Raw genomic sequence first — 9,881 nt, 5'->3', positions numbered from 1 at the left:
TTTTACTCTGACATCTGCTTTACTTGCTACCAAAATAGTAATCCTTGCTCTTCTTCTGTTCTTATAGGCATATCCCTTTACACTGCTACTCTGTTGATTTTTTTTTTTTGGTGTGTATATCTCTCATAGGCAACATGTGGTTAGATTTTGTTATTTTAACAGTCAATGAGCTGCCTTCTTTTTCTAAGGAGAATTCAGCCTGTTTACACTTAATACATTAACTGATGAAAATTTACCAAATCCTATTTCTTTTCAAATTTATCTTTTTCCGTTTAAATGTATGTCAATTTTTATCTGTTTTCTCTCTTTTAATTTGTGGACTTTTATATGGGGTACTGTATTTTTTTAAGTTTTATTTTTAAGTAATCTCTATACCCAACATGGGGCCTGAGCAGAAAAAAAAAAAAAAAAAAAAAGACCCAAGGTCAAGAGTTGCACGCTCCGCTGGCTAAGCCAGCCAGGTGCCCCTATAGAGGGTACTTTTAAACTTTGTGTTTCCTTTGAAATTGTATCAGAACAAAACTGATATAACTCATCTGTTTTCTAGTATTTTTGATGTATTACGCTTTTACACAACTTTCTAGTTCTAGCATTTACTTCTATTATTAACCTGGGATACTCTGACTTCTCACACAGGAATGTTAAAAGCCTAGTTTGGGAAACTTTATTCTCTGCACTCCCACCCCTAATCATGTATGGTTGCTAGATATTATTAAAATTCAATCTGGGGCAGCCCTGGTGGCTCAGTGGCTTAGCCCCGTCTTCAGTCCAGGGCCTGATCCTGGAGACCCGGGATCGAGTCCCACATCGGGCTCCCTGCATGGAGCCTGCTTCTCCCTCTGCCTATGTCTCTGCCTCTCTCTCTCTATGCCTCTCATGAATAAATAAATAAAATCTTAAAAATAAAATAAATAAAATTCAATCTGTACCAATTGTTTCTTAAAATATTCACTGATTCATTTTACTTTTTTTTTTTTTTCCCCATCAGACTTATCTTTTGGTGATGTTAGAATGTACTCTGCTTGGCACCTGGGTGGCTCAGTCGGTTAAGCGTCTGCCTTCAGCTCAGGTCATGATCCCAGAGTCCTGGGATCAAGCCCCGCATGGGCCCCCCTGCTCAGTGGGGAGTCTGCTTCTCCTTCTCCCCCTGCCTCTCCCCTGGCCGGTGCTCGCTCTCTCTCACTCTCTCTCTCAAATAAATAAATAAAATCTTTAAAAGAAAAAAGAATGTACTAAGCTCATGTTTGCATCTTGTGGTTTGATCCACAAAGAGATGTGTAACTGTTCCCCCATCACAGTGGGCATTTGTAGTGTGATGTTTATGGGAACTTGCTTTGGCATTATGCCCTCCATCCATGTTGAAGAGTATAATAAGAAGTAGCCCTGTTTAATTCTTTACTATATTCTTTAGAGATTAGAGAGAGATGGTTTTGGAGGCTGTTTTATTTTGTAGTTATATTTATTTTATTATTTATTTATTCATGAGAGACACAGAGAGAGAGGCAGAGACATAGGCAGAGGGAGAAGCAGGCTCCCTGTGGGGAGTCTGATGTGGGACTCCATCTCAGGTCCCCAGTATCACGATCTGAGCCAAAGGCAGACCATTAAGCACTGAACCACCCAGGTGCCCCTTGTTTTTATTATTTATTTATTTATTTATTTATTTATTTATTTATTTTTCTCAAAGATTTTATTTATTCATGAGACACACACACACACACACACACACACACACACACACACACAGAGGCAGAGACACAGGCAGAGGGAGAAGCAGGCTCCATGCAAGGAACCCGATGTGGGACTCGATCCCCAGTCTCCAGGATCACACCCCGGGCCGCAGGCGGCACCAAACTGCTGTGCCACTGGGGCTGCCCCTTCCCCTTGTTTTTAAATATTGCAGTGTCGATAGGTCTGTATACCTGGAGGAGAAAATTTTCCTTAGAAACAGTGGAATTGATTGTATTTTTATCTTTGCTTGAGCTGCTGGACAAGTAACCTTCTGTCATGAATTTTAGGTATTAACCTTAGCTTCATCTTTTTCCTGTCTTGTGTTCTTTTCTAGTTCTGTCCAATTTTTCTTTGGTTAGAAAAATCTTACTGTAGTTACCCAATGTATTATTATTATTATTATTATTATTATTATTATTAGTGTTGTATGCTACTAGAATCCCTTTTGGAATGAGATAAGTTTCCAGTAAAACTAAATGATAATATTCTTATTTATATACATTCCAAGTCAGCTCAATGGATAGTTCCTAAAAGGTTGGCTAAGCATCTCCAAATTTGTGACACATCACCTGCGGACACCCACTGTACTAGAACTATGGAGGGCCATAGTTTTGCTTGATAATCCACTTAAGTGAAATAATACTCTTCAGTCTTTGTGAGAATCTTTCATGTGGAGTACTGTTGTTTCCACAAAAATCTTAAATCCAAGGAAACCACAGAGAACTCGCTTCTGATATGATATTTATAAAATGACCTTAGTTAGAGATGACCTTGGGGGAATCTGTATGAGGAAAGATTTTCGTGTTCAATTTAATGTTCATCTTAATGGTTGAAAAATCACGATGCTTTTCTGCATTGTCATCCAACTTGGTGACTGATATGAAGCATTATTAGACTGATTCTTTTTTATTTTTTTTGTTAGTCGCTGCAGAAATTCTTAATTTCTGAAAAGCATTCCTGAGTGATACAGAACAGAATTCTTTTGGGGGTTCAGCAGTCTTTGTTTAGAAAAGCAAGCTGATTGATGGGCCACTGTGACAGTAGAAAGAGAGCAGGGCTACCGCCACCTGGGAATGAGACAAAGAGAGCCAGACTACTTTAGCATAAGAAAAGAGTGAGAATTTGGGGGCTTTGCAGTGTTTGCTGAGGAGAGGAACAAAGGAGGTGGCCCGCTGAATGGCTGGAGGTGGGGCTGAGCTGGAGACCTGGCTGGGACCCAGCCAGGAAAGGGGAAAGGGGGTGACGGGAAAATAAATAGCGGGGGTGGGGGTGGGGGTGGGGGTGAGTATCAACCATTCTGTCTTAAAAACTCTCCTCTGTGTTCTTCGGAGGTAGCAATGGGGTGCTACCTCCAAATCCTGAGCAAGAGCCTGCACACATTCACCGCAGCCTTGGCGAGTAGGGTTTTGGGGAGGTTGCGGAGAAGGGGCTTTATCACATCTTCGGGTTGACGTGGAGTAGAGAGAAAATAGAGAAAATGTGCAAAGTGGGTGGCAGAGCCTTCTGAGCAAGCCGGAAATCAGAGCCGGAAGTCACTAGGTGAAACGCACCCTTCCCCTGCCGCATCCCGGCATCCGGCGCTTCCCCACAGATATTGGAAGAGGACACGGGGTTTCCCACCGCCACGGAATTGGACACCATCATTAGCATCTCAGAGGGCTGCATTACTGGAGCTGGCGGCTGCGTTAGCTGCACTGGTCAGCTATTTTGCAGAGCGCCTGGCGCTGAAGGGCGGAAAAGTCGCCAGTCTCCGTGCTAGGTGTCAGGAGGCAGGAATCCTGTAGCTCCTCGCCTCCTGGTGAGGACTTAAAAGGCAAGTGCAGGTTTCTGGGGGGTCACTTTGGTAGCAGGCAAGTTGATCTTCCAAACATGTGATCTCAGCGTTTCATTTTATTCCCGCTGCCCCCTGGGTTTTTGGCTGGCTTGCCGAAAAGATGGCTCCTTTCAGTGTTCATTCACTCTGTTTCCAAAGCAAAAGAGTTCTCTTTGCAGCGTGCTTTCACTGAGATGTTGGAGAATCTGTGCTTTGTGAGTATGTTTTAAAAGTCTAAGGAGGACTTAGTAAGCATTTGGAAACTGCAGCTTTCAGGATGAAAGCAGGGATCTGTGGTCATGACATCATCAGAATTAATTACCCCTTTGCAAAAATCTGCCTGAATGGAGAAGAGGTGGGTGTGTCTATGTGGGTATTTAATGTGATGATTAAAATGTATTAATGATAGTTTTCACTTCCCTAGCATGGTTATACATCTTAGGATCTGCTTTAAAAGTGCTTCCACAAGCTTAAATTAGCCCTTATAATAACTCTACTAGGAAGAAGTAAAACAGCTCCATTTTACAAAAGAGGAAAGTGAAATATAAGGGGAGCTCGGCCTTCCTCCTTTGCTTCCACCAAGAATTGACATTCACAGGCTTTAAACGAGGAGCACAAATTTGATCATACCTTCACACGCTAGGTACCTGAGCCAAAACAGCACATTTTGGGGTCCATAAGAAATGATAGCTTGTTATAAGCCATCTCCTAAGGTTATCTACACAAACAAATGACAACAAAGAAAAAAAAAAAAACCACAGAAAACCTCAGACAGTAAATCGAATGGGCCACGAAACTCAGAAGTTCTCATTCTGTTTCCTCCTTGACCATTTTGAGTTCTGGGTTATATATGGAACTGTTCTAGATCAAAAAAAGGAGAAATGCTTGCTAATTATTCCACTCCTTATAGGTTATTTTCATTTCAAATGAAGGAAATGTAGGAAACTTAATAGGAATGCAGGGAAGAAAATACAGAGACAGAAAATTTTCTTCCCACCACATACCTTTAGCTGTATATCTGAAAGAGGTCAAATGAGGAGCATACTTTTTAAAAAGCTACTATGAATAATTTTTTTAAATTTATTTGAGAGAAGAGAGCACAGGGAGGAGGAGCAGCAGAGGGAGAGGGAGAAGCAATCTCCCAGCTAAGCAGGGAGCCCGATTCTCGGGGCTTGATCCCAGGACTCTAGGATCATGACCTGAGCTGAAGGCAGATGCTTAACCGACCAAGCCACCCAGGCACCCCATTATGAACAATTTTCAAACACACACCAAAGTCTAGAGACCTCATGTATTCATCAACAGTTTCTAGTTGTCAATTTTCTGCCTTTTTTTTTTTTTTTAAGTAGGCTCCACATATAGAGCCCAATGCTCTGTGGGGCTTGAACTCATGACCCTGATATCAAGACCTGAGGTGAGATCAAGAGTCGGATGCCCAACAGACTGAGCCACCTAGGCACCCCAACTTTCTGCTGTTTCTATTTCAATTCTCCCCTCCATTTGTTTTGTGGGAATATTTTAAAGCAAATCCCAGACATATAATTTCACCATAAATACTTCTATATTTTTTCCTAATGCATAAGAACATTAAAAAATAGGACATAATACCCTTATCACACCCAAAAGAAAGCTAATTCTGTATATTACCTAATGGTCTATATTTTATTTCTACTGATTGTTTCAGAATTGTCCAAAGATGCATTGTTTGACATCTTGTAAGTTTCTTTTAGTAACAGATCTCCCTTTCTTCTCCTCCTCCCCTATTCCGTTAATTTGTTGGAAAAATTGGATCATTTGCCCTGTAGAACTTTCCACAGTCTATATTTAGCTGATTGCATCTTTGATGTCTTTTAACACATTTCTTCATCCTTCATATTTCTTTAATTAGTAGCTAGATCTGGAGGCTTGATTAGCTTCAGGTTTTCTTTTTTGGCTGCAATTCGGTGATAGGGCTATGTACTATAGGTCACATCAGGAGGCACCTACTGTCTGCTTGTGCCATTTTGGAGGCATGTCAAGGATGATCAGTAGGATTCATGATTTCACTGCAATGTAGACATTTCCTCATTCTGTCACTTCTGGATTTATTAGCTGCGATTCTTTTACAAAGGAAAACTCTCCCTCATCAGCTAGTGCATTTGGTTATTGTAAAATATAGTTCATAAAGGAAAGGCAAGATAAATGCTTGATTCTTTCCCTTTAGTTACCACGTTTCAAAATAATGCTTTAGTAACCTCCAAAGCTGCTGCTGAAAGTGTTTCTCTTTTTTTTTTAGATTATTTTTTAAAATTTTTATTTATTTATGATAGTCACACACACACACAGAGAGAGAGAGAGAGAGAGAGAGAGGCAGAGGGAGAAGCAGGCTCCATGCACCAGGAGCCCAATGTGGGATTAGATCCCGAGACTCCAGGATCGCGCCCTGGGCCAAAGGCAGGCGCTAAACCGCTGGCCACCCAGGGATCCCTGAAAGTGTTTCTTTAAGTATCATTATGAACTCATGGATTTAACATCATTTAGTTGATTTGATGCATTTCAATTCATGAAAGTCAGTATTTTTTCTTTTTAAAATTTTTTAAATAAAAATTTTTTAAAGATTTTATTTATTCACAAGAGACAGAGACAAAGGCAGAGGGGGAAGCGGGCTCCCTGTGGGGAGCCCTATGTGGGACCCAGGACCTTGGCATCAAGCCCTGAGCCAAAGGCAGATAGACGCTCAACACTGAACCACTCGGGCCTCCCAAGGGTCACTATTTTTGTTGATGCTTGTCCTGTATTTGGGCTGTGGACCCACTCAACTTTCCTTCTACCCGAGTACCTTCGATGGCTTGTCTTTTAAAATGTAAGATACGGGCAGCCCTGGTGGCTCAGCGGTTTAGCGTTGCCTTTAGCCCAGGGGGTGATCGAGTCCCTGCATGGAGCCTGCTTCTTCCTCTGCCTCTCTCTCTCTCTCTCTCTCTGTGTCTGTTATGAATAAATAAAATCTTAAAAAAAATAGAAAGATATTCCAGGATCGTGTTGTACTTTGCCTGCCCCTGGCCAGGGAAGCAACCTTTTCTTCGAGGAGCTCTGGTTTTAGTGGGAAATGAAGAGAGACCTACTTTTGATGCGATGTAAAAGAGCGATGATTTCAAAAGAGGCTCCAAGGAGGTGTAGATCTTTGGGCAGCGGGCAGCGTTTGTTGAATGTAATGGCAGGAAGGGACCCTGGGCCAGCTCTTAGTGCACAGATGAGCACGCAGGGTATCAGCCACCATCAGAGCTACGTGGCCTAGTCACGAGGGCACGGCACTGGGAGACCAGCCCCCGGGTGTGCCCTTCCGCAAATCAGGCCCTTGCCCTGGCACCCCTTCCAGCGGGGCGCTCCGCGGCTCCAGGTGCGTGACTAACGTTTCCGGCACCCACACGCCCTGGGACTTTCCCGGGCCGCAGCCTGGCTGGCCTCGCTGCCTGGAGCGGCGCGGCGGGGGCGGGGAGCAGGTGGGGGCTGGGGCTTGGGAGCCGCCCGCCGGGGCTCCGGAGCCCGGGCGCCCTCTGGCGGCCACGCTGGGAGGGGCGGGACTCGGCGGGGGCGGGGCCGCGCGCCCAGCTGCCCCGCCTCTTTCTCCCGGGGGGAGCCGGGAGAGGGGGTCGAAGGCAGGAGCCGCAGAGGTTTCGCAAGGACGTGACCTTAAGGGGTAAAAACCACTGTGTCATGCGTGGTTGCCAACCGGGGCTAACTAGCTGAACTAGTTCTCCCACGCCCGGGGAAGGGGGGAAGGGGGAGGGGGGAGAGGGGGAGGGAGGGGTTGGGCTGAAACGTCCAGACCCATGACTCGCTGCCGGCTGCCTGCCCCCACCTCCCATTGCTGCGGTGGCGCGCCCTGCGACCCGACCCGCGGGATGGAAGGGGGCGCGAGTCTGCACCGGGCCTGCAGTTGGGGCGACGTCACTCGGAATGAAGGCACTGTTTTCTCTGCCTCTCCCTTCCCCCCAGTTACAGGACGGAGGCCCCGGAGCCCAAGCTGATCACAGCTCTGGGGGTTTTGGTTGGAAGGCTGGAAGTGAGAGGAGAAGGCAATTTGCTAACAGAGAACAAAGGAGTTAGGCGCTTTAGCGGTGGAATAGATTCAGTCGAGGTAGTTTAGGGGTGCCTGGCAAGAAGTGCAGTGGCTACCTCCCCCTCCTCCTGCAGGCAGCAGGAGTGGCCATGGGGATAGGGATCTTTTGTTTCCCTGTCTTGCTAGGGTCCCAGAAAAGCCCAAGGACTGGGAGGCAAGGGGACAAGGTCCTAGCTTCCTCTCTACCTGTCACCCTGGGGAGCAGTTCACTTGACCTTTGTGGGCTTCCATCTCCTCACTTGAAGATTGATGGTCTGGACTAGATTCTGGAATGTTTCCATTACTAGACTGCATGGGAGGTGAGAGTGTCTTTCCGAAGACCACCCAGTAAGTCAGAGAAAAAGGCGAAGCCAGGGGGGCAAAGGCTGTCACCCCAGTCCTCTTTCTATAACTTCCCCACAAATTGTCACATGAACTCCATTAGCAAACATTTGTGCACCTCCTCCTGTCTGCCAAACAGAGGCTCATCCCTAATGTTTGTGGGACCTGGGGCAAGGGTATACATAGAGAACCGCATGCCGTATGCCTGAGTATTTAAAAGTTACGAATCAAGCTAACCAACTGTTAACTATATTCTATCCTCCCATCTTGACGGATACCTCCATAAAAATTGCCAGGTTCAAGTTCAGTATTCTTACATTTTTCAGCATTTCTGAACTGGAACTGGTGGCAGAGAGATTGGTGCCAGCTACGGCCTGGGTGGTGTGGCTTCCTTCTCTTCCCAGCCTGGGTCCATCCCACACCACAAGGTCCTTTCCCCTACACATCCTCATGTGCAAACAGCTGCCACTTAAGAGGCCACTTCTTGAGCATACACAGTAGTGACACAGTTTACCCTCAGCAGGATGGATTAAGAAAAGTGGGTTCAGAATCTGTTGGACACGGAGTTCTGAGGTTCCAGGGCCCCATGACTCCTCAGCCTGAGTCTCCCTCCATCTTGCCCAGTGATCTTGGCATTGCGGGAGGGCGACTTGGATCAGACACGTCCTGGACCAAACACTATAAATGAAACTCTGGAGGGTGCCAGGAAGGGGCTCATTTCTGAGAGGAAGTAGCACTTGTACTAAGCCTGCGAGGAAGGTTGGAACTTCAGCACATGGAGAAGTGAGGGAAGAAAGGAGCAAAGGCTGGGGGACCAGCCGTCCAGGGTCAGAGTGTCTGTGAATTGTGACCACAGTGCAGAGAGATTGGAAGTGAAGTCTGCGTCCTCTGAGTAACAGGTATCACTGTACCATGTAGGGTAGGGCCGCCGGCTGGGGGGGGGGTCTGAGAAGCAACCTCTCCTATCAGAACAGGAGACCCTACAGCCCACCCCAGGGCAGCTGGGCATTGAGCAAAAAATCCCAGCACGCCTCCTCGTGCCATGCCACCTCGGTAACTGGCACTTCTTTGTCAAATCCAGATTGGAGAAGCTTAGCTACTCCCACCTTCCATGAGGAATTCTGCCCCTTGATTTGGGGTAAGAGGTCACTCTGGGAAGGAGTTTCTGTCTTCCTTTTTTTTTTTTTTTTTAAGATTTTATTTACCTATTGGAGAGAGAGAGAGATAGCACAGGGAGGGGAGGGGCAGAGGAAGATGGAGAAGCAGACTTCCTAGCAGGGAGCTCAATGTGGGGCTGGATCCCAGGTCCCCCAAATTATGGCCTGAGCCATATGGTCAGACGCTTAATGGGCTCAGTCCAGGCGCCCCAAGAAGTGTCTTTAGGAATCAGTGCGGCTACATCATTATGCCTGGTAGCCAGAGACTGCTGGAGAATCAGCAGCTCCTCATCACCTCTGGGAGCAGCCTTCTACCAAGGTGGATGCTGGTGGATGAATGCCCCGGCTCCCTGCCCCGCAGCTGGGATAATTCTGAGATATGTGCTCTCTACCGTCTGAGCAGAGTTTGCCACGGGATTAGGCTCTGCTTGTCCACAGTGCCAATTTGCCTGTTCACATCATTGATTTCCACTGACTTCCCCACTCTCCTGCTGGTGCTTCCAAGGACTACCTCCCAAATCAAGCACAGCTGATCTTTAGAACAACATGGGGGTTATGAGCAGTCGGAAAATCCACGTATAACTTTTGACTACCCCCCCAAACTTACTACCAATAATAGTGTACTGTTGACCAGAAGCCTTACAGAGAACATAACAGTCCGTGAACACCAATTTTGTATGTGCTATGCATTCTGTACTGTATTTTGGCCACATGAGCTAGAGAAAAGAAAACGTGGTTAGGAAAATCATAAGGAAAATAC

The 9,881-nt window shown here is 46.0% G+C and overlaps 1 protein-coding gene across 8 annotated transcripts in view; it reads left to right on the top strand.

Annotated features, from left to right (window-relative positions):
• Nucleotides 1–3,265: 3,265 nt before the first annotated feature.
• The window catches only part of NYX (nyctalopin), a 30,447-nt gene continuing 23,831 nt past the window's right edge, over nt 3,266–9,881 (top strand). For 4 of the 8 annotated variants that reach the window (XR_012026141.1, XM_072815533.1, XM_072815532.1 and 1 more), the window contains exon 1: nt 3,266–3,544. The gene's annotated coding sequence lies outside the window, so the exon portion shown is untranslated. Of the gene's footprint in view, nt 3,545–6,500; nt 6,921–7,143; nt 7,221–9,881 lie in introns of those variants that run through there. The other 4 variants (XM_072815529.1, XM_072815530.1, XM_072815534.1 and 1 more) reach the window with 3 other exon arrangements.

This window comes from Canis lupus, chromosome X (genome assembly GCF_048164855.1).
Source record: "Canis lupus baileyi chromosome X, mCanLup2.hap1, whole genome shotgun sequence".
Taxonomy (NCBI): Eukaryota; Metazoa; Chordata; class Mammalia; order Carnivora; family Canidae; genus Canis; species Canis lupus.
This window is presented reverse-complemented; position numbering and strand designations above follow the sequence as displayed.